Below are 23188 nucleotides of genomic sequence, written 5' to 3' on the forward strand. Positions count from 1 at the left end.
AAGCTACAGTTATCAAAAAGTATGGTACCAGCACAAAAACAGACACATAGATCAATGGGACAGGACAGAAAGTCCAGAAATAAATCCACACACTTAGGGTCAATTAACCTATGACAAAGGAGGGAAGAATACACAATGGAGAAAACACAGTCTCTTCAATAACTGGTGCTAGGACAGTTGAACAGCTACCTGTAAAAGACTGAAACTAGAACATTCTCTAACACCATATACAAAAATAAACTCAAAATGGATTAAAGACTTAAACATAAAACCAGATACTATAAAACTCCTAGAGGAAAACATAGGCAGAAAACTCTTGGTCACAAATCACTGCAATATATTTTTTGAACCAGCTCCTAAAGTAATGGAAATAAAAGAAAAAATAAACAAATGGGATCTAATTAAATGTAAAAGCTTTGGCACAGCTAAGGATACTATCAACAACAAAAAAGACAATCTCAGAATGGGAGAAAATATTTGCAAATGATGTGACTGAAATGTGACTAATTTCTAAAATACACAAACAGCTCATACACCTTAATATCAGGAAAAAAAAAAGCATCCCCATCAAAAAATGAGCAGAATGCCTAAAGAGACATCTCTCCAAAGACATACAGATGGCCAAGAAATACATGAAAAGATGCTCAACATCACTAATTTTTAGAAAAATGCAAATCAAAACTACAATGAGCTATCACCTCCCACCAGCCAGAATGGCTATCATTAAGAAGTCTACAAATGATAAATGCTGGAGAGGGTGTGGAGAAAAAGGAACCCTCCTACACTGTGGATGGGAATGTAAATTGGTGCAGCCACCATGGAGAACAGAATGGAGATTCATTACAAAACAAAAAATAGAGTTACCATAGGATCCAGTAATCCCACTCCTGGGCATATACCCAGAGAAAAATATAATTCAAAAAGATACATTCACTTCAATGTTCATAGCAGTACTATATACAATAGCCAAGGCATGGAAACAACCCAAATGTCCATCAACAGATGACCAGATAAAGAAGATGTGGTATACTTAAACAATGGAGTAAAAAGAATAAAATGCCATTTGCAGCAGTATGAATGGATCTGGACATCATCATTCTAAGTAACTCAGAAGAGAGAAAGAAAAATGCCATATGAGGTTGCTTATATGTGGAATCTAAAAAAAAAAAAAAAAAGGCACAAATGAATTATGTATTATTTATAACTTAAATGACTGATTTATTAATATGTGTAAGCACATTTGACTGTCCTTTATGATTCGATTACTGTATTCTATTGATTCTTATTCTGTGGTTGGCTTTATTCCTTTGATAACTACATAAGTTTAAAAAGCTAAAGCTCTAATGGTGGGAATAGTAAGTAAGCCTGACCATTTCTGCCCCATGTGGATGCAGGACTCCTCTCCCAGCAGTCCGTGCTTGAGCTCCCACATGGCTTGCTGAATTTTTCAAAGCTGCAGTGCAGTCTGAGACCTTCCCTATCCAACTTTCCATTTTTATCTTCTTCCTTTACAAGTATCAGACCTGTAGAACTGTCTGAAGGATTTTGAGGTCTACTCCTACTATAATCCTCTCCTCTTATTTTTCACCAGCATTTCTTCCAGTAAATTCCTTGCACTTCTAACTTGGGCTTGACATGTGCTAACTGGAGGACCCAGTGGATACAAGGGCTGCTGGTTCTTTAATCTGAAGCCCTCTAATAATGTACTGTTACCTGTGGTGGGCATGGAGGAGAAGGGTTTTGCAGGTATCCAAGGGCATGATCACAGCATAGATAGGGAGTCGGAGTTACTGTGGAATCTGTGTATTTTTACCACCACCATATATTTTTATGTCATTTTAGCCACTTTTTTTTGGTGCATGTTCCTAAATATAATAACCCCACCCCCCAAATAGGAAAGTAAAAAAAAGCTAAAGCTCTAAGTTGTTCTTAGGAACAATGAATATTGTGTGTGTGTGTGTGTGTGTGTGTGCGCACGTGTGTGTATGTATGCATTATATATATGAAAAAAATTGGGCTCTTTTTTCCTGTCTCATTTGTCTGCTTAATTAGTAATAGATTTTCAAAGCCTGGGGAAAAAAGTACCACACAGAAGTCATAGAGCTGAAGAATACAATAATTGAACTGAAAAATACATTAGAGGGGTTCAAACAGCCAACTAGATGAAGCAGAAGAAAGGATCAGTGAGCTCTAAGTCAGGGCAGAGGAGCAATAGGAGCAAACAAAGAGGAATAAAAAAAAATGAGGACAGTTTAAAGGACTCATGAAACAACATCAAGCAGATTAATATTCACATTATAGGAATCACAGGAGAAGAGTGAAAGGGGTAGAAAACTTATCTGAAGAAGTAATGGCTGAAAACTTCCCTAGCCTGGGGAAGGAAGGAGACGTCCTGATTTAGGAAGCCCAGAGAGTTACAAATAAGATGAATCATAAGAAATGTACATCAAGACACATGATAATTAAAATGTGACAATGCAAGGCAAGGAGAGAATATTAAAGGCAGCAACAGAGAAACAACTTGCTACTGCCAAGAGAACCCCCGTAAGATGAACAGCAGGGTTTTGAGAAGAAACTTTCCAGGCCAGAAGGGAGTGGCAGAATATACATAGTGGCACTTTGTTTTATTGTTCCTCACAGATACTTTGTGTGTGTGTGTTTTTTAATAAACTGAAGGTTTGTGGCAACCTGAGTTTAGCAGGTCTATCAGCACCATTTTCCCAAAAGCACTTGCTCATTTCATGTCTTTGTGTCATACTTTGGTAATTCTCACAAAATTTCAAACTTTTCCATTATTATAACACTTCTTATGGTGATTTGAGAACAGTGATCTTTGACATCACTACTGTACTTGTTTTTCCTTTGTGCTTTTTACTTAAGGTATCTTATTTTTAAAAAGACATAATGCTATGGCACACTTAATATAGTATAAACATAACTTTTGCATCCACTGGAAAACAAAAAAACTTGTGTGACTTGCTTTATTGCAGTAATTGCCTTACTGTGGTTGTCTGGAACCAGACCCATGATATCTCTGAGATGTGCCTACATTCAAAGTGCTGAAAGAGAAAAAAAAAAACTTCTGAACAAGAATATTCTCCCTAGCAAAGTTGTAATTCAGAATTGAAGGAGAGGGAGAGTTTTCCAGACAAGCAACAGCTAAAGGGGTTCATCACCACTAAACCGACCTTGTAAGAAACATTAAAGGAACTTATTTAAGCTGAAAAGAGGGGGTGCTAATTAGTAACAAAAGATATGAAAATATAATTCTCACTTGTAAAGGGAAATACATAGTAAAGGTGGTGGGGCAATCACTTATAAAGCTAGGTTGAAGGCTAAAAGACAAGTGGTAAAAGTTATAATGACAATATTAGTTAAGGGATATATAAGTCACATGTGACGTTGAAAACAAAATGTGGCAGGGAAGGGTAGAAATTCAGAGCTTTAGAATGCATTCAAACTTGTTACCAACTTAAAATGCACTGTTACAAGTTGTTCTATGTAAGCCTCAGGGTAACCACAAATTAAAATGGAAATACAGCATACAAAAACTTATGGGATGTACCAAAAGCTGTTCTAAGAGAGAAATTCATAGTGATAAATGCCTACTTGAGGAAACAAGAAAAGTCTCCAATAAACAATCTAACTTTACACCTCAAGGAACTAGAAAAAGAAGATAAAAACAAAGCCCATAGTTAGTTAGCATAAGGAAGGAAATAAAAATCAGAGGGGAAATAAATGAAACTGAGACTAAAAAGACAACAGAAAAGATCAATGAAACCAAGAGCTGGTTCCTTGAAAAGATAAACAAAATTGATAAACTTTTAGCTAGATTCATCAATAAAAAAAAGAAAACTCAAATAAAATGACAAATAAAAGAGGAAACATGACCACTGAAATCACAGAACTACAGTTGATCATTGAAAGAAAGAGAAAGAGAGAAAGAAAGAGAAAGAAAGAGAAAAAGAAAGAGAAAGAAAGAAAGAGGCACCCAAATTGGAAAGGAAGAAATACTACACTTGATCTTAGCCAAAAGGCCGAGAAGCGATGGAAAGGAAGAAATAAAACAATCACTATTTGCGGATGGCACATTATTACATAGAAAACCCTAAAGACTACCCTGCCCCCCCACAATTTTATAACCAATAAATTAATTCAGTGAAGTTGTAGGATACAAAATCAACACACAAAAGTCTTCTGTTTCTATACACTAATAACAAACCGTCAAAGACAAATTAAGAAAACAATCCTATTTACCACTGCTTCAGAAAGAATAAAATACCTAGAAATAAATTTAACCAAGGAAGTAAAAGAACTAAACACTGAAAATTCTAAGACACTGATGAAAAAAATTCAAGACACAAATAAATGGAAAGATATTTCATGCTCATAAATATGAAGCATTAATATTTTTAAATGTTCATACTATCCCAAGCAATTTACAGATTCAGTAAAATCCCTATCAAAATTCCAATAGCAATTTTTATAGATCTAGGACAACCAATCCTAAAATTTGTATGGAATCACAAAAGATCCCAAATAGCCAAAGAAATCATAAGAAAGAAGAGCAAACCTTGGGGCATTAAGGTCCCAGATTTCAAACTATATTACAAAGCTAAAGTAATCAAGACAGTATGTTACTGGCATAAAAGCAGACACACAGATTAATGCATCAGAACAGAGAGCCCAGAAGTAATCCCATGCACATGTGGTCAGTTAACTTATGACAGAGGAGGCAAGAATATACAATGGGGAAAGGACAGTCTCTTCAAAAAATGGCTTTGGGAAAACTGGACAGCCACATGCAGAAGAGTCAATCTTGACCACAATCTTACACCATAAACAAAAATGAACTCAAAATGGATTAAAGACTTGAATGTAAGACCTGAAGCCACAAAGCTCCTAGAAGAAAAAAAAAAAAAACATAAATACGAAACAGAAACAGACTCATAGACATAGAACACAAACTTGTGGTTGCCAAGGGGGGCAGAGGGTGGGAAGGGACAGACTGGGATTTCAAAATTTGTAGATACTGACAGGCAGATGTAGAATAGATAAACAAGATTATACTGTATAGCACAGGGAAATATATACAAGATCTTGTGGTAGCTCACAGTGAAAAAAAATGTGACAATGAATACATGTATGTTCATGTATAACTGAAAAATTGTGCTCTACACTGGAATTTGACACAACATTGTAAAATGACTGTAACTCAATAAAAAAATATAAAAAAAAAAAAAAGAAAGAAAATACAGGCAGCAAGCTCCTGGGACATCAGTCCTGGAAATGATTTTTTGGAGTAACCCCAAAAGCACAAACAAACAAACAAAAAAGTAAGTAAATGAGTGATACCACATCCAACTAAACAGCTTCTACACAGCAAAGGAAACCATCAACAAAAGGGAAAGGGCAGCCTACTGAATGGAAGAAAATATTTTTAAAGCATGTATCTGATAAGGGGTTAATATCTAAAATATATAAAGAACTAATACAGAAAATCTGATTAAAAAATGGGCAGGTGACCTGAATAGACATATTTCCAGAGAACCTACACAGGTGGCCAACAGACACATGAAAAGATGCTCAACATCACTAGTCATCAGGGAAATGCAAACCAAAACCCAAAAAGTTATCACCCCACACCTGTTAGAATGGCTGTTATCAAAAAGACAAAAATAACAAGTGTTGGCAAGGATGTGGGTAAAAGGAACCCTTGTGCACTGTTGGTGCGAATGTAAATTACTGCATTCATTATGGAGGTCCCTCCAAAAATTAAAAACCAAACTACCATATAATCCAGCAACTCCACTTCTGTTTTTTTATCCAAAGAATATGAAAACACTAATTTGAAAAGATATATGCACCCCCACATTCACTGCAGCATTAGTTACAATTGCTAAGATATGGAAACAACCTAGGTGTCCACTGATGGATGAATGTATATAGAAGATGTGATACACACACACACACACACACACACACACACACACACACACACACACAGTGGGGTACTATACAGCCATAAAAAAGAATGAAACCTTGCCATCTATGCCAACATGGATGGACCTGGAGGGAATTATGCTAAGTGAAATAAGTCGGATAGAGGAAAGACCAATACCATATGATCTCACTTATAAATGGATTTTCAAGCAACAGCATCAAACAAGCTCACAGATACAGAGAACAGATTGGTGCTGGTCAGAAGGAGAGTACTGGGGATGGGAAAAATGAGTGAAAGAGATCAAAAGCTATAAACTTCCATTAACAAAATAATTGTCATGGGGATGTAATGTACAGCATAGTGACTGCAGTTAATACTGTATTGCATATTTGAAAGTTAAGAGAGTAGATCTAAAAAGTTCTCATCACATGAAAAAATCCTGAATATGGTGACTGGATGTTAACCAGACTTACTGTGGTGATCATTTTGCAATGTTCAAATAGTCAATATCAAATATTGAATAATAAAAAAGCGCAGTATAGGTGGACAGTTCCTTCCTTCCCTCTTAAGAAAAAAACAAATGAGTCCATGCTTCTCACTATATATTCCAGAGACAGTTTAAAGAGCTCTACAAATATTACATCATTTAATCTTTGCAGCAACTCTAGCAATAATCTCCACTTTGCCTATGAGGAAACTGAGGCAGAGAGAGGTTAAATAATTTGTGAGGGGCCATGCAGATAATATATGGCAGAGCTGGGATTTGAGCCCTGGAAGCCTCGCTTTAGAATCTATGCTGTCAACCACTCTACTACACTTCCCACCATGGTACGTTTCCACTGGGAAACCAATAGCAAAAATGACACACGCTACATACGTTTTGCATAAATACGCATAAAACATTTCAGGAAGGATATACAAGAAGGTGTCACTGTTGGTGGTCTCTGGGGTGGCACGCTGAGTGGCCATGCAACAGGGATGAAAAAAAACCTGTAGACCCTTTTTAATCATTTGAAATTAGAACCATGCAAATGATGTACCTTTTTTTTTTTTTTTTAAACTTTTGGAACTAGACAACACCTCCAGAGAACCACTTCATCAGATGCCTTCTCTTCCCCAGTGCAGCACAGGTCCCTTCCTCGCTGAGCCCTCCAGAGGCCATGGGAATGAACACACCCTCAAGGAGAGAGCCCCAAAGCCCAAGTCTCAAGGTCACAGGGAAGGGGTTCTTGTGTCTGTCTGTCCGTTTTCCCTTTAACCCAGCCCCCGTGAGCTCAGGTCTAGGCCTAGAACTGCAAGTAAACCAGAAGGGGCCTCTCACGGCCGGCCGGTGGAGTATACAGTGGTGTAAGGCAATATGGAAGGATCGATAATAATTGGAAGTATACAAATCCAGTAGATCCATTTCTCAGTCCTTACCCTTCAAAATAAAACACACTTTCCCATGCGCACATCCTTAATAGGAAAAAGGTCCATTTACATACGGGAAGTTAAGCAGCAGTTGAAAGTGCAGAGCCCTATACAGATACGGCTCAATATACTGATTATTGAGTGACTCCATATATCCATCTGGTTCTCAATGACTGAGAAAACGGACTTCCAGAATGATATATAAATGTACCACTTATGTGAGAAAAAATACAAAGCAATATGTGGTCTTGCAATGTGCCTGCAGGGGTGTGTGTGTGTGTGCACGCGCGCACACATAGCTCAGTGTGTGAGTTTACATCTCTAAAATCAGAGAGAGTTCCAGAAGGCCGCACACTGAACAGCTACAGTTTCTTTAGGGGTGCCCAGGAGTCAGGAAGCACTTTGAATTTAGTTGTGCTACCTGAACGTTTTACAGCGGGAATCCACTCATGGGCTGCATCTGTAATTACAGTGGAACAGAACTGGAGAGTATAATCTGAGTGAGCCGCCTCCCTGAGCTCTCTGAGGCTGGGAGCACACAGCAGCACGTGGCACCAGGGTGGCAGACACCGGTGCACACCATCCCGGCCAGAATACACTGCAGCCCCATGGAATTAGGGCTTCCTTGGAACCCCAGACGGGTTCTGCCAAGGGCACCGTGGCACCGGTTTGCCTGCAGCTTTATAGCTGTCCAGATGCTCCGAGCAGCCGCCCGCTGCAGGAGAAGGCCGTGTCCATGAGTAGGAGGGAGATGCATTTTGAACCTCCCCAAATAGCTGCGTGACTTCTCCCTTAATCATTTCTAATACACCACGTATTTTACTAAGGTATCTCTAGTAATACAGCATAGCTCCAGCAATTAGAACAGTGACTGGCACATAAGGGCTCAATAAATATGGAATGAATGAGCGAACTAGGGGGAAGGGCAGAAGACAGAAGGGAGAAGAATCATTTAAAGGGGGTCTGGAGATCCCATAATAGTGGGTGCTTTGCTGACTAGGGGAACTGAAATTTTACTCGGGTTGTGGAGCCTGGAGAGCAGAGGTCACATAAAGCTAAAACCAACCTCCAGGACTTCGCTGATACAGGCAGGGCCAGGAGAGGCGAGGACTTGGTAATGGGGCGGCAGAGCCAGCGCGAGCCAGCTCGCAGGTGGGTAAAGGCTGCCCGTCAAACACGGCCTGGGCCAGCGCCCAGCCGTACCGCCCCACGGGGACACAGAGCTGTGTCCTGCTGAAGGCAAGTCATTCCTCACGGCTCCAATCTGCAGACCAGCAATGTGCCCATGGAACACACCACCTGTTATCACCAGATTCATCAAGACACCCAGTGTTGAAAACTTTAATCCTCTCTTAAGTCTTTAGAGAGGTGATGGCCTCCTGGGGGCTCTTGGATTTAGATGGGTGGCTAGGCTTGTTTTAAAAATAAAGATCGTTCTCCCTGAGGAAGTCATTTGTATTAATCTTATTTAAGATGTGAATGATGGGCTAGCCGAGGGATGAAGGACAGGCTAAATAAAATACTGAGGTTCCTTCAGAAGAGTTTACTCCGTGTTACCACTGTGCTTTTACTCTGGGGCCCATGAAATTCGACATTTAAGGAAATTATGCTTCCAAGAATTTTGCCGAAAACAAAACACAGAAATAAGGAATTAGATCCTCTGTACCCTACACACTGGAATTAAGTATATATTTAGATTGAAATGCAGCCAAAAAATGGTACAAAAACCTTTCTGTTCCAAGGTGCTTTTTACAGGCGCTAGAAGTGATCCTTTTAAGTTAACTATGTGAGGGCACTTGCAGAAGCCCCTGGCACTAAGTAGGTGCTATACAAGTGCTCGCTGCTGTCATTAGTACTGGTGGTGTTATCTGTTCACGGGGCATTTTCTGATCCACACCCTTAATTCACCGAAGCGGCTGCCCGTGGGGTCTGTGATGCTAGGCTGTGTCACTCAGAGGGGACGGAGTTCAAGAACTGATTTGCTCTGACATTTAAAATAACTGGCTCCTTGGAAAAAGAAAAATACATATGATACCACTTATATGTGGAATTTAAAAAAAAATGACAAACTTATTTATAAAACAGAAACAGACTCACAGACATAGAAAACACACTTATGGTTACCAGGGGAAAGGGTGGGAAGGGATAAATTGGGAGTTCGAGATTTGCAGATATTAATATATATAAAATAGATAAACAACAAGTCCATGCTGTATAGCACAGGGAACTATATTCAATATCTTGTAGTAACTTATGGTGAAAAAGAATATGAAAACAAATACATGTATGTTCCTATATGACTGAAGCATTATGCTGTGCACCAGAAATAGACACAACATTGTAAACTGACTGTATTTCAATAAAAAAAGAAAAAAACTGGCTCTTCTTCCCCCTACAGCTGTTCGCACCCTATCCTAGGTTCCTCTCGGACTCTATGTGGGCCACACTTCAGCAGACATGTTCGCTTTGCGTTCAGATGGAGGAAGACCCAAGGTAAGCCAGGAGATGGCGCAGGAGGAAGGAGGGAGAATGAATGGAAGAAAGGAATGTTAGAAGTTGATGTGGATGCCGGACGGCCCTGCTGTTGTCTTTGCAGCAAGCACTCTATCAGGAGTCGGGCTTACTTGCTAGGGTTGAATTACACGGGAAGAGGAAGAAAGACGGTGTTTCCTTTGTGTTTGAATCTTGCTCTTTTTGCCTGTTCCTAACACAGCTGGGTCACCAAAAATTGAGCAGACAGAAAAAAAGGCACCTGTAACAACTCTGCTTCAAGTCAGTCCAGCCCAGCAGTGGGTTAGAACATGGTTCCAAGGCTGGCATTCTGGCCTGGAAACCTCAAGGCTGATCTGGCTGGTAGTGCCCAGGTGTGAAAACTCTTTCATGGGTTGAACTGCTCAGGTGGCACCTCTGGCCAAGGTTCTCCCTCATCAAGATTCTTCACTCGGGCTGGTTATAGGTGCGCCCACTCCCCAGGTCGGACAGGGCTAGAATTCCGGCAGGTAGGAACTGCTCAACCAGCAGTCTTCAGTCATCAGCGTACCTTCCTTAAACACAGATTCCCAGAACCAACCTCAGATGATGCTAACACAGGCACCTAAACTTCCAATGGTCACTTTAGGGGGAGAGAGAGCACCAGCAGATTCTCAGTACACATTGTAATTTACTAGGAAAAACCTTTTTTAAAATTTTGTATGTATTTTTTTTTAACTGATGTACAGTTGACTTATGACATTGTGTTAGTTTCTTGTATATGGCATAGTGACTCAGTTATACATGTACATTTTCATATCCTTTTTCATTATAAGTTATTACAAGATATTGAATGCAGTTCCCTGGGCTGTACAGTAAATCCTTGTTGTTTATCTATTTTATACATAATAGAGTTTGTATCTGCTAATCCCAAACTCCTAACTTATCCCTCTACCTCTTTCCCCAAAAGTCTGTTTTCTATGTCTGTGACTCTTTCTGTTCTGTAAATAAGTTCATTTGTATCATTTTTAAAGATTCCACATATAAGTGATATCATGTAATATTTGTCTTTCTCTGTCTGACTTACTTCACTTAGTATGATCATCTCCAGGTCTATCCATGTTGCTGCAAATGCATTATTTTGTTCTTTTTTTATGGCTGAGTAATATTCCATTGTATGTGTACACACACACACACACACCTTTATCCAGTCATCTGTTGATGGACATTTAGGTTGCTTCCATATCTTGGCTATTGTAAATAGTGCTCTATGAATACTGGGGTGCATGTATCTTTTCAAATTAGAGTTTTCTTAGGGAGAAGCCTTTTCACTACCTGCACAGATTTCATTCTGCACTACAACCTGCTCCCACTCTGCTCTGCAGCAGGTAGCCTCCCCCGCCTTCCCCTGCCCTGCTGATCCACAGCCAGGAAGAGGGAGAGACAAGCCAGTTTCCTCTCACTGCTTTCCACGCGGTTCTCTGACATCTCCCCTTCTCCCCCCGTCATGACATGCCTGATCTGTTCTATCAGCCTCACGAGGGGACAGGCTCCTGCCACGTGCCTCTCCTCTGAGGACTTCAACTATCAATGGCAGGAACGTTCATTGTCAACCCCTTGGCTCATGTGTGAGGTGACTGGGTTAGAGGCCCAGGACACTGCTGGAGGTGACCAGGCCAGTGCTAGGTCGGCCACTGCCCCTAAGGCAGTTTCCTCCCTTTGGCCCTTTAATATCCCATTGGGACGGTTTTCTGCTTTTCACAACCTACAGTGTATACGCTAAGTTTCTATTCCAGGCGTTGGCACACTTTTTCTGTAATGGGCTACATAGTCAATCTTTTGCCCTTTTCAGGTCAAATTACCTCAGTCACAACTACTCAGTTCTGACATTCTATCATGGAAGCTGCCAGAGATAATACGTAAATGTGCAGGTACAGCTGTGTTCCCGTAAAACGTCATTTACAGACATAGGCTGTATCAGTCTGCTTGGGCTCCCGTAACAAAATACCCCCAGACTGCCCGGCTTAAACAACAAAAACTTATTTTTCTCACAGTTCTAGAGACTAGAAGTCTAAGGTCGAGGTGCTGGAAAATTAGGTTTCAGATGAAAACTCTTCATGGCTCGCAGACACCTGTGTCCTCATGTGGCCCTTCCTCTGTGCTGCACAGAGAGGAAGACAGTGCTGGTGTCTCCCTCTCCCCTATAAGGAGACCAATCCCATCGGACCAGGGCCCCGCTCTTGTGCCCTTGTCTAACCGTAGCTACCTCCCAGAGGCCCCACCTCCAAATACCAGCAACACTGAAGGTTAGGGCTTCAACACATCCATTGGTCAAGGGACAAAATTCAGCTCATCACACAGGCGCTGGTGCAGATTTGGCCTTGGGGCCATCGTTTGCTGACCACTCTTCTATTCTGTCAAAATCCGATCACTTTTACGTGATGAACTCTTATGACTTCCAGCCAGTCTTTCCTCTCCAGGTAGATGAAAGAAGCAAGCTACCGACGGTTCGGAACACTGACTTCTTGAAGATTGTCATGAAGGGTCTCTCTGGGTTCCAGCGGGTGTCAAAGCTACTCTACCAGAGGCCTTCACTAATTTTATAGTATTTGTAGACTCTTATCTCCATATAATAAACTATTTCGAATTTATCTGTCTCTATATTAAGTATATTTTCCATAAGGTATATAAACCTTGTGGATGGCTTAGAATCCATGGAGGGGGAAAGAATGGCTACACTCCAACAGGAGAGAGAACCACAGCTTCAAAGTAAAATGAGGGTGGGAAGGGATAGACTGGGATTTCAAAACTGTAGAATAGATCAATAAGATTATACTGTATAGCACAGGGAAATATATACAAGATCTTATGGTAGCTCACAGAGAAAAAAAATGTGACAATGAATATATATGTTCATGTATAACTGAAAAATTGTGCTCTACACTGGAATTTGACACAATATTGTAAAATGACTAACTCAATAAAACATGTTTTAAAAAAAGAATAAACACTTACACTTTACAAATAAAAAAACAAAACAAAAAAAAACAAATAAAAAAAAAAGAGAAAGAGTAAAATGAGAAGAGAGACAGGCAAAGTTGCTAAAGGCTCCACACAAACACTACTGGAGCTAATGAAAGAACTTGGCAAGGCGGCAGGGCACATCAGCATACAGAAATCAGTGAGTGGTGTTTCTTTACACTAAGATCAGAAAAGGAAAGGAAAAAAACAATCCCTTTTAAAACTGCATCCAAAAAATACTTAGGAATAAATCTGATCAAGGAAGTGAAAGACCTGCATGCAGAGAACTACAAGACACTGACTAAGGAAATTAAAGATGACTTAAAGAAATGGAAAGATATCCCATGTTCTTGGACTGGAAGAATATTGTTAAAGTGGCCATATTACCCAAAGCAAGCTACAGATTTAATGCGATCCCTATCAAATTATTCAGGTCATTTTTCAGAATTAGAAAAAATAATCCTAAAATTTACATGGAATCACAAGAGAGCCAGAATTGCCAAAGCATTACTGAAGAAAAAGAATGAAGCTGGAGGGATAACCCTCCCAGACTTCAGACAATACTGCAGAGCTACAGTAATCAAAACAGCACGATATTGACACAAAAACAGACATACGGATCAATGGAACAGAATAGAGAGCCCAGAAATAAACCCACAGACTTTTGGTCAGTTAATCTTTGACAAAGGAGGCAAGAACATACAATGGAGTAAAGACAGTCTCTTCAGCAAATCGTGTTGGGAAAACTGGACAGCTTCATATAAATCAATGAAGCTAGAATACTCCTTCATGCTACACACAAAAATAAACTCAAAATGGCTTAAAGACTGAAATATAAGACAAGACACAATGAACCTCTTGGAAGAAAACATAGGCAAAACATTATCCAACATAAATCTCAGCAATGTTCTCCTAGGCCTGTCTACTCAAGCAATAGAAATAAAAGCAAAAATAAACAAATGGGACCTAATTAAACTTTTAGCTTTTGCATAGTAAAGGAAACCATAAGCAAAACAAAAAGACAACCTACAGAATGGGAGAAAATATTTGCAAAAGATGAGACTGACAAGGGCTTAATCTCCAGAATATATAAACAGCTCATACAGCTTAATAAGAAAAAGACACCTGCACCCCAGTGTTCATAGCAACACTATTTACAATAACCAAGACATAGAAACAGCCTAAATGTCCATCAACAGATGACTGGATATAGAAGATGTGGTATATCTATACAATGGAATACTATTCAGCCATAAAAACGACAACATAACGCCATTTGCAGCAACATGGATGTCCCTAGAGAATGTCATTCTAAGTGAAGCAAGCCATAAAGAGAAAGAAAAATACAATGAGATTGCTCATATGTGGAATCTAAAATAAAAAAGAACATAAATATAAAACAGAAACAGACTCATAGATATAGAATACAAACTTGTGGTTGCCAAAGGGGAGCAGAGTGGGAGGGGAAAGACTGGGAGTTTGAAATTTGTAGACACCGACAGGCATATGCAGAATAGATAAACAAGATTATATGGTATAGCACAGGGAAATATATACAAGATCTTGTGGTAGCTCACAGCGAAAAGAAATGTGACAATGAATACACGTATGTTCATGTTAACTGAAAAATCGTGCTCTACACTGGAATCTGACACAACATTGTAAAATGACTAAACTCAATTAAAAAAAATGTTAAAAAGAAAAAAACAAACAACCCAATCCAAAAATAGGCAGAAGATCTAAAAAAGAAATTCTCCAATGAAGGAGTTCTGGTCAGGATGGCAGAGTGGTAGGACCACGAGCTCGCCTCTCCTTGTGACTACAACGAAACCACAACTGAATGCTAAACAACCATCAAAGAAAGACTGGAACCTAGCAAAAAGACCTTCTGCACCTGGAAACATAAAGAGGGAACCACAACAGGACAGTAGGAGGGCCGTGCTTGTGATATAATTGGGCCCCATACCCCCAGGGTGAGCAACCCACAAGCTGAAGATTTGTTAAGTCACAGAGGCCCTCCCACAGGGGTGAGAGCTCTGAGCCCCATGTCAGACTCCCCAACTTGGGTCCCGGCATTGGGAAGAGAAGGAGACCCCAGGACATCTGGTTTTGAAGGCCAGCGGGGCTCGGCTGTGGGAGCCCCATGGGACGGGGGGAAACTCCATTCACTTGAGAAGCATACACGGAAACTCATGTGCACCATGTCCAAGGTCAGAGGCAGTGATTTCATAGGAACCTGGGCCAGACCTGCCTGCTGGATTTGGAAGGTCTCCTGGGGATGTCAGGGATGGCTGCAGCTCACTCAGGGGACATAAAAGCTGGTGGCGGACATTCTGGGAGTGTTAATCTACATGAGCTTTCCTGGAGGCTGATATCTTGATTGGATCATTAGCTCCAAGACCTACCCCACCCAACAGCTTGTAGGGAAGCCTCAGGCCAAACAACATACTGGGTGAGAACACAGCCACACCCATCAGCTGACTTCTTAAGTCACAAAGGTCTCTAGACACAGCCCTACCCACCAGAGGTCCAGGATCAAGCTTCACCCAGCAGTGGGCAGGCACTGGCTCCTCCTGCCAGGAAACCTGCATAAGCCTCTAGTCCAGCCTCATCCACCAGAGGCAGATAACAGAAATAAGAAAACAATAATCCCAAAGCCAGTGGAAGGAATCCACAAACACATAGAAAGATAGACGATATGAGGTGGCAAAGGAATATCTCCCAGGCCAAGGCACAAGATAAAATCCCAGAAGAAATAAGTGATGAGGAGATAGGTAATTTATCTGAGAAAGAGTTTAAAGTAATGATGGCCAAGATGTTCAGAGAACTCAAGAGGAGTACAGATGCACAGAGTGAAGTTTTTAGCAAAGAGCTGGAAAATATAAAGAATACCCAGAGTTAAGTCTTCCAGACAATTGAAAAGGAGGGAATACCCCCAAACTCATTCTATGAAACCACCATCACCCTGATACCAAAACCAGGCAAAGACACTACCAAAAAAGAGAATTATAGGCCAATATCACTGATGAACATAGATGCCAAAATCCTCACCAAAATATTAGCAAATAGAATCCAACAACACATTAAAAAGATAATACATCATGACCAAGTGGGGTTCATCCCAGGGACACAAGGCTGGTTCAACATATGCAAATCAATGTAATAAATCACATCAACAAGAGAAAGGACAAAAACCACATGATCATCTCAATTGATGCAGAAAAAGCATTTGATAAAATTCAACACCCATTTATGATAAAAACTCTCACCAAAGTGGGTATAGAGGGAACATATCTCAACATAATTAAAGCTATATATGACAAACCTACAGCCAGCATAGTACTCAACGGTGAAAAACTCAAAAGCTTCCCACTAAAATCTGGGACAAGGATGCCCACTATCACCACTCCTATTTAACATAGTCTTGGAAGTCCTAGCCATAGCAATCAGGCAAGAGAGAGAAATAAAAGGGATCCAAACTGGAAAAGAAGAGGTAAAAGTGTCATTATATGCTGATGACATGTTACTATATATAGAAGACCCTAAAAGGTCCACACAGAAACTACTAGAGCTGATCGAAGAATTCAGCAAGGTAGCAGGTTACAAGATTAACATTCAAAAATCAGTTGCATTTCTTTACACTAATGAGGAATCAACAGAAAAAGAAAGTAAAGAAACAATCCCCTTTAAAATAGCACCCAAAGTAATAAAATATCTGGGAATAAATCTAACCAAGGAGGTGAAAGAATTATACACAGAAAACTATAAACTACTGATGAAGGAAATTAAAGAAAACTTTAAAAAATGGAAAGATATCCATGCTCTTGGATTGGAAGAATCAATATTGTTAAAATGGTCACACTGCCCAAGGCAATCTACAGATTTAATGCAATCCCTATCCAATTACCCAGGACGTATTTCACAGAACTAGAACAAATCATAATAAAATTTATATGGAACCATCAAAGACCTAGAATTGCCAAAGCATTACTGAAGAGAAAGAAAGAGGCTGGAGGAATAACTCTCCCAGACTTCAGACAAGAGCTACAGTCATCAAGACAGCATGGTATTGGTACAAAAACAGACATACAGACCAATGGAACAGAATAGAGAGCCCAGAAATGAACCCACAAACTTTCGGTCAACTCATCTTCGACAAAGGAGGCAAGAATATACAATGGAATAAAGACAGTCTCTTCAGCAAATGGTGTTGGGAAAACTGGCAGCAGCATGTAAAACAATGAAGCTAGAACACTCCCTTACACTATACAGAAAAATCAACTCAAGATGGGTCAAAGACTTAAATTTAAGATACAGTAAACCTCCTAGAAGAAAATATAGGCAAAACATTATCTGACATCTCAAAAATGTCCTCCTAGAAGAGTCTACTCAAGCAATAGAAATAAAAGCAAGAATAAACAAATGGGACCTAAAGAAACTTACAAGCTTCTGCACAGCAAAGGAAACCATAAGTAAAACAAAATGACAACCTACGGAATGGGAGAAAATTTTTGCAAATGAAACCGACAAAGGCTTGATCTCCAGAATATATAAGCAGCTCATACGACTTAATAAGAAACAACCAAACAACCCAATCCAAAAATGGACAAAAGACCTAAACAAGCAATTCTCCAAGGAAGACATACAAATGATCAATAGGCACATGAAAAAATGCTCCATATCACTAATTATCAGAGAAATGCAAATCAAAACTACAATGAGGTATCACCTCACACCAGTCAGAATGGCCATCATTCAAAAATCCACAAGTGACAAATGCTGGAGAGGCTGTGGAGAAAGGGGAACCCTCCTACACTGCTGGTGGGAATGCAGTTTGGTGCAGCCACTGTGGAAAACAGTATGGAGATTCCTCAAAAGACTAGGAATAGACTTACCATATGACCCAGGAATCCCGCTCCTGGGCATATATCCAGAAGGAACCCTACTTCAGGATGACACCTGCACCCCAATGTTCATAGCAGCACTATTTACAATAGCCAAAACATGGAAACAGCCTAAATGTCCATCAACGGATGACTGGATAAAGAAGAAGTGGTATATTTATACAATGGAATACTACTCAACCATAAAAACCAATAATGTAACACCATTTGCAGCAACATGGATGCTCCTGGAGAATGTCATTCTAAATGAAGTAAGCTAGAAAGAAAGAAAAATACCATATGAGATCACTCATATGTAGAATCTAAAAAAAAAAAAAAACCACAAAGCATAAATATAAAACAGAAAGAGACTCATAGACATAGAATACAAACTTGTGGTTGCCAAGGGGGCGGAGATTGGGAAGGGATAGACTGGGATTTTGAAATTGTAGAATAGATAAACAAGATTATACTGTATAGCACAGGGAAATATATACAAGATCTAGTGGTAGCTCATGGAGAAAAAAATGTGACAATGAATATATATATGCTCATGTATAACTGAAAAATTGTGCTCTACACTGGAATTTGATACAACATTGTAAAATGATTATAAATCAATAAAAAAATTTTTTTTTAAATTAAGTAAAAAAAAAAAGAATACCCAGAGTTGAAGAATAAAATCACTGAAATGAACAATACACTAGAAGGAACCAAGAATAGACTAAATGAGGCAGAAGAATGGATCAGTCAGCTAGAAGACAGAATAGTGGAAATCACTACTTCAGAACAGAAAAAAGGAAAAAGAATAAAAAGGAATGAGGATAGTTTAAGAGAACTCTGGGACAACATGAAGCACTCTAATATTCACACTATAGGGGTCCCAGAAAGAGAAGAGAGAAAAAGGATCTGAGAACAATTTTGGAGATATAATCACTGAAAACTCCCCCGACTTGGGAAAGGAAACAGTCACCCAAGTCCGGGAAGCACAGTGAGCACCACACAGAATCAACCCAAAGAGGAACACACCAAAGCACATAGTCATCAAACTGACAACAATTAAGGATAAGGAGAAAATATTAAAATCAGCAAGAGAAAAGCAATGAATAACATACAAGGGAACCATAAAGTTATCAGCTGATTTTTCAGCAGAAACTCTACAGGCCAAAGGGAGTGGCAGGATATATTTAAAGTGATGCAAGGGGGAAACTTACTACCAAGAATACTCTACCCAGCAAGGCTCTCGTTCAGACTTGATGGAGATATCAAAAGGTTTACAGATAAACAAAAGCTAAAAGATTTCAGCACCACCAAACCAGCTTTACAACAAATGTTAAAGGACCTTCTCTAGTCATCAAACCATAAGAAAAGAGAACAAAAAGAAGAAAGAGAAAAAAAAAAGGGACCTACAAAAGATTGCTTTGGTTGTTCGGGGCCTTTTGTGGTTCCTTATAAATTTTGGAGTTGTTCTAGTTCTGTAAGGAATGTTATGAGTATTTTAGTGGGGGTTGCGTTGGATCTGTGGATTGCTTTGGGCTGTGTGGCCATTTTTACAGTGTTGAATTCTTCCAATCCAAGAGCACAGGAAGTCTTTCCATTTCTTTGCGTCATTTTGATTTTTAGAGTACAGGTAACCTTCTTGGTTAGGTTTATTTCTTGGTTATTTTCTTGTTTTTGATGTAATTGAAATGTCTCTGAGAGTTATAAAATTCTGGTTTCTGAAGTGGAAAAAAAAGTGAATGAAGGGCTGCAAATGGCAAAATATCCTACTTTTTGATGGGTGACTTGTATTCCATTACATATAAATATATATATGCTGCATCTCCATTATCTATTAAACTACTGATGTGCATTTAGGATACTGCCATATCTTGGCAATTATAAATAATGTTGCTGTTAATAGCAGGGTGTATGTATCTTTTTTAGTTAATTCTTATTTTGTGGTTGGCTTTATTCCTTTGATAACTATGTAAGTTTAAAAAGCTAAAGCTCTAAACATTCTTAGAAACAATCAACAGTACATATATGTAAATTTAAAAATATATGTGGAGAAAAAAAAAATCAAGCCATGAAAGACATACAAGAAATTTAAAAGACATAGTACTAAACGAAAGAAGCCAGTCTGAAAAGGCTACTCACGTACAATGCCAACCAAATGACATTCTGGAAAAGGCACAGCTACAGAAACAATAAAAAGATCGTGGTTTCCAGGGGTTTGGGGAGAGGGAGGGAGGGAGGAATGAGTAGATGGAGCACAGGGGATTTTTAGGGCAATGAAATTACTCTGTATGATACTACAGTGGTGGCTACATGTCATTATGCATTTGTCAAAACCCATAGAATGTACAACATCCAGAGTGAACCCTAATGTAAACTATGGACTTTGGTTGATAATAATGTGTCCATGTTGGTTCATTGATTGTACCAAATATGCCGCACTGATGAGGGATGTTGAGGGTAGGGGAGTATAGATGTGTGGGTGGGGAGGGCTATGTGGGAACTCTATTTTCTGCTCAATTCTGTTGTGAACCTGAAACTGCTCTAAAAGAATAGTCTATTAAAAATAGAAAATAAAAAATAAAAATAAATAAATAAATAAGAAATTCTCCAGTGAAGACATACCAATAGGCACATAAAAAAATGCTCAATATCATTAATTATCAGAGAAATGCAAATCAAAACTACAATGAGGTATCACCTCACACCAGTCAGAATGGTCAACATTCAAAAGTCCATGAACAATAAATGCTGGAGAGGCTGTGGAGAAAAGAGAACTCTCCTACACTGTTGGTGGGAATGCAGTTTGGTGCAGCCATTGTGGAAAACAGTATGGAGAGTCCTCAAAAGACCAAAAATAGACTTACCATATGACCCAGGAATCCCACTCCTGGGCATATATCCAGAAGGAACCCTACTTCAGGATGACACCTGTGCCCCAATGTTCATAGCAGCACTATTTACAATAGCCAAAACATGGAAACAGCCTAAATGTCCATCAACAGATGACTGGATAAAGAAGCTGTGGTGTATTTACACAATGGAATACTACTCAGCCATAAAAAATAATAAAATAATGCCATTTGCAGCCACATGGATGAACCTGGAGAATGTCATTCTAAGTGAAGCAAGACAGGAAGAATGAAAAATATCCTATGATATCACTTACATGTGGAATCTAAAAACAAAACAAAACAAAAAACCCAAAACCTAACTTATCTACAGAACAGAAACAGATTCATAGACAGAGAAAACAAACTTACAGTCTTATGGTTACCAGAGGAGGAAGTGGGTGGGAAGGGATAAATTGGGAGTTCAAGATTTGCAGATACTACCTAGTATATATAAAATAAACAAGTCCATACTGTATAGGACAGGGAACTATATTCAGTATCTTGTAGTAACTTGTAGTTAAAAAGAACATGAAAATGAATATACGTATGTTCCTGTATGACTGAAGTATTGTGCTGTACACCAGAAATTGACCCAAAATTATAAACTGACTATATCTCAATAAAAATAAATTTAAAAAAACAGATTAGAACACCATTAATGCTCAGTAGTGAGGGTGGGAGCCACTGGGAGAGACTGAAATTATTGAGCAAAGTTTGAGGAGAAAGAGGATATTTGCAGTTTCATATTATCTCCTTCAAATTATTAAAAAGGGAGAAACAGTTACTTTACAGTCATGGTGGGAAATCCAGCTGACACCATCTTAATGAAGTCATCAAAGTTAACATCATCAGGAATAAGACATTGCTATCACACTCCCCTCAATGAGATGCACAGAGAAGTGACGGCATGTCCCTTCTGAATATGCCTGTTTCCTCAATCTGATCATGAGAAAACATCAGAGCAGCCCAAATTGAGGGACAGTGTACAAAAAGTTGACAGAAAGTCCTAGCCCTCTTCAAAAATGTCAAGATCGTGAGAGATACAATGCACTCCAATGCTCATAGTAGCACTATTTACACTAGTCAAGACATGGAGGCAACCCAATTGTCCATCAACAGAAGACTGGATAAAGATGTGATACACACACACACACACACACACACACTGGAATACTACTCAGCCATAAAAAAGAGAAATAATACTATTTGTAGGAACATGGTTGGACATAGAGATTATCATGTTAAAATAATATTTTTATTTAAAAAATAAACCCTACAGAGAAAGAAAAACATTACACAGTATTATTTATATGTGGACTCTTAAGATATAGTACAAGTTATTTACAAAACAGAAAGACTCACAGACATAGAAAACCACCTTATAGTTACGAAAGGGGAAGGGTGGGGAGGGATAAATTAGGAGTTTGGGATTAACAGATGCACACTAACATATATAAAATAGATAAACAAAAAAGATTTACTCTATAGCACAGGGAACTGTATTCAATATCTTGTGATTACCTATAATGGAAAAGAATAGAAAAAAGAATATATACATATATATGTATAACCAAATCACTTCGCTGTATACCTGAAACTAACACAATATTATAAATCAAATACACATCAGTGAAAAATACGTCAATATCATGAAAGGCAAGGAATAGGGAACTGGTAACTGAGATTAGAGAATTAGGAGATACACCCAGGAAATGCAATGTGGGATCCTGGAGAGGCTCCTGGGGCAGAAAAAGGAAAAATGGGAAAAGTCCAAATACAAAAATGGTTTGATTAACAGTATGGTACCAATATCAGTTTCTCAGTTTTGATCACTGTACTATGGTGATGCCAGTTACTAACATTAGCAGAAGCTAGGTGAAGGGTATATGAAACACTATTTTTGCAGCTTTTCTCTAAGTCTCAAATTATTTCAGAATAAAATGTTTCCATTAAATACACTGGTATTGGTAAGAGACAAGTCTGTATCATTTTTCTACCTTCTACCCAAACAAATGCTTCAGTGAAACATGGCTGGGCATAGCTCAAGGTGATGACCAGTATTGTGAGTGTGCACGTCTGTGTAGGGACGCATGTAGCCCCAAGCATCCATGCTATTTAACTACTTCACTCACTCCTCAGAGGCCTTGGGGATTCCAGAAATGGCTGTTTTTCAGTCTGATGGGCTTGAGGGAAGACTACTGGGGGAATGGTTTTCCCCCAATCTCAGTGTCCCCTAAACTAACGCCACTGCTGGCATCCCCTAACCTCTGTGCCTTCCCAGGGGAGGTGGAGTGACAGCTGTGATTGGTAAACTTGGGAAGGGTGAACTGGGCACGTGCTGGTCATCCCCTTCCTCATCCTTCTTGGGAGAGAGTGGCTCGCAGCAAACAAGCGCTCTGCCCCGTTCCTCAGTGCAAGCAACCGCCCTCTCTGGCTTCGTGTGGGCTGGGTGAACCAGCCACTCTGAAGGCTTTTTGGGGAAGCCGGTTTAAATTTCACCCCCAAGCTATTCCCTCCACCTTAGGCTTCCTTGGTAATGATGGTGATATGTCGGGTCTCATCTGCCTTGT

At 39.4% G+C, this 23188-nt stretch overlaps 1 protein-coding gene and 1 pseudogene across 2 annotated transcripts in view; both read right to left on the reverse strand.

Annotated features, from left to right (window-relative positions):
• Positions 1-23188, reverse strand: part of LYPD1 (LY6/PLAUR domain containing 1) — a 47275-nt gene that overhangs the window by 7656 nt on the left and 16431 nt on the right. The window lies entirely within an intron of this gene.
• Positions 3983-4049, reverse strand: LOC116153191 (U2 spliceosomal RNA; annotated as a pseudogene).

This window comes from Camelus dromedarius, chromosome 4 (assembly GCF_036321535.1).
Source record: "Camelus dromedarius isolate mCamDro1 chromosome 4, mCamDro1.pat, whole genome shotgun sequence".
NCBI lineage: Eukaryota > Metazoa > Chordata > Mammalia > Artiodactyla > Camelidae > Camelus > Camelus dromedarius.